Source organism: Manis pentadactyla, chromosome X (assembly GCF_030020395.1).
Source record: "Manis pentadactyla isolate mManPen7 chromosome X, mManPen7.hap1, whole genome shotgun sequence".
In the NCBI taxonomy this organism is placed as follows: domain Eukaryota; kingdom Metazoa; phylum Chordata; class Mammalia; order Pholidota; family Manidae; genus Manis; species Manis pentadactyla.
Window position 1 is genome coordinate 140,593,223 of NC_080038.1, and position 3,115 is coordinate 140,596,337.

A 3,115-nucleotide genomic window follows, 5' to 3' on the forward strand; every position below is an offset into this window, starting at 1 on the left:
GGTGCCCCAGTCTCAGTAAAAATGAAAAAGGAGAAGAGAACCACTCTAGACTTCCTTCTGAGGCTCCCTTTAGGCAGCATGTCCCAGCTCTGTGTCTTGAATACAGGGATTGCTGGGTAGAGATAAATGGGAAAAGCCGAGAGGCTAATGGGCTGGTAAGCAGCCCAAATCAGTCTAAGGAGGTTACAAAGAGGACAGGGATGCAGGAAACAAAAAAATGACTGGCTTTAAAGCAGGCACTAGGGGGACCCCTATAGAGAGCTGATGCGAGGAGGTTCTGGCCAGCGGGATTGTTGGTTTCCCCACTGCTTGGCCAGCAAATCTCCAAAAGTCCTTGGAGAGGCGTCCTGAGGAGGAAGTTAAGTGGTTAGCCACATCCTAATGCTGAAACAAGACTCCTAAAGGCATCCCCATCTTCACAGGACAGGAGGCTGATTTCTAGCCCCTTTGCTAGAGGGCCCTTTAATCCAGATTTGAGTCCATTTAAAAACAGACTTGGCCCCGGGCCCAGGCTACCCTCCTCAAGGGGATTGCTGACTTTCTGCCCTAGTCCATGAAGCCCGAAACTTAAGCATGGGGAGGATTCAGCAGACCTGGACTGAGCAGACACTAGAGCCCAAGGAAGTGTCATTCTTGGACTGGTAGGTCCACAGTAAATGAATTTCCCTGGCAGGATTTGGGACTGGTTTTACTTAACTGCCAAGACCATCGACACAATGACTAGGGGCCGTTGGCCCCTTTGATGAGACCGTGTTCACAGTGCCTTTGTTGGACTGCATAATTGGTGTGGCCACACTGGCTCCCTCAGTCCAGAGTACACTGACCTGCTGGGTGGGTGTGGGCTTCACCATCCCTCCTGATGAGTGCACAACCTCTTGTATTTCCAAAACCTACCATGACTGTGGGGTTGAAGCGGTATCACAGACCAGTAGGTGAGAAGGAAAACACAGGCTTATTCTATTGTGAGAAGGGAGTGTTAGGCCACACTGTCTTCCAATTCCCAGCCCTGTTTAGGCAGTGAATAAATGCAGTGACCATGGCCCCTGATTGCAGCTCATTATGGCTTTAATAGTGGCACTCAAAGCACCTGATATGCCAACAGGTGACTGAACTGACTGCAGCCATTACTGGCACTGGGTATGTGGCCCTAGAGGGGCACTGTCCAGTTCTTCAGCCAGTAACCACACGTGCATGTTGAGTGCTGGAAATGGCTGGTCTGAATTGACACGTGCTGTAAATGTAGATAGAATACATGATGGATTTTGAAAACACCTTGAAAAAGAATGAAAAATATCTTAATTTTTCTATTTAAATGCTGAAATGATAGTATTTGGACCTGTTGGGTTAACTATGTCACTAAAATTAGTTACACCTGTCTCTTCTTACTTTTTTTTACAGTGATTGCTAGAAACTTTAAAATTTCATATGTGACTCACATTTTATTACTCTTGGACAGAACTGCTTAGACATTGTTGGTGCCCTCCAGATTTCTCTAGGAAGAAAAAAATTTTTGTTTTCACCTAGCCGAGTACAAACTGTCTTGCCTCAGGCATTTCGAACTTACCCGGTGATACTTGACTGCAGTGTTTGAGTAATGAATTGAGCAAGCCCATTCCATTATCTTGATGACAGTTTGATAGTGGCCCTCACCGAGGAAAGCATTCTCATCATAATGCTTGCTCTCTAAGCACAGCTGTCCACAGAGGGCAGGGCCTCAAGGCAGACTAGAGACCAGGGCCAGGCCACTGAGTTTGTATCTTGGGGGCTGTACAAGCAGCCACCCAAAGAGATATTTCAGTCAGGAAAAACTGCTGGCTTTGCAGACACTAGCTACACAAAGGGAGCCCTTGTGACCTGTTTGACCTCTTTGGGTATCAGAGGCAGCATATCCTGCTCCTAGGAACATTATCCAGGAATCTGTACTGTCACCAGACTGGTAGCCAAACTGGTATAGGCACCCCTGCAGCAAGAAGCCACAGAAGCAATCTAGGCAACAGTAAAACAATACCTGCCCCCACCCCCAAATTCATTCTCATTCCGTGGAGTTTTAAGTATCTGTGACCAGTCTCACATCTGACAACTCTGGCAATAAGACTCTGCCAATATTGGGAGTGGGTCATCTCTCCACTACTGAATGGTACATGCCTTTTGTATGGCAAGTATTGGCCTTTGTGGGGACAGATTGTTCACCAAAGGAAGAAGTATGACTCAGATCCAGCCAGCATCCCCATCCTGCAATGGGTTGTCACTGAACCAAATTCTATGAATTGAGAGTATCAGTGATGGTCCAGCTAGGACAACAGAAATCACACCAGTGATTTTTTTTTCCATACCAGTGATTTTTAGCAGAGAATTTAATATAGAGATTGGTTAAACAGATATTAAAGGACTGAAAATGGAAATAGGAACATTAAGGTAACAAAGGTGGGATCTATAGGAAGCATCTGCCATCCGGAGGCCTGGGAAAATGAAGGGGTAAGGCTCAAAAGAGAACCCAGACCTCCAGGAAAGGGGCACTGGCAGCCTACAGGTGCCTTGTTTACTTGCAGGCAGACTGCCATGGGGCTGGGACTTAGACCACTAAGGAGGGGAGCCAGCCAACTGGCTGAGGCTGGTGTCTCTGAAGAGCTGTGATGCCACTGGTTCTGGGAGGAGGAAGGGGCAGAGGGGAATCTGGAAATTGAATTCAGCTGCTGCTACTGGAGCAAACCATTCCTGCCAGAGTGACCAAGTGGTCTTCCAGTCTCCCGCTAGAGCCTCTTATCAGTAGAACCTACTAGGCAGCACTAGCGAAGGAAAAATGTGGCGGGCAAAGCCCCAGCCCCAGCCTCAGCCTCACAGAGCAGAGTATAGATGGGTGGTTTGAAACTGAACCAGAGCTTAATAACTGAACAAGGACAACAGGCCAAAAAATGTGAAATGGAAATGGTACTCCAACTGGGGTCAAGCCAACTGCAAGAATAGATGGCTGCTCGCTCAGTAGGTACTGACATGGTAGCAACACTTGCTTTGCCTGAGCTACTGGCTCAGTGGGGACTTCAGTATCAGTTTTGAGATCTGATACTGTAACTCCAGGGACAGGAAATCCTGGGGCAAAATACCTCTAAAACCAAAG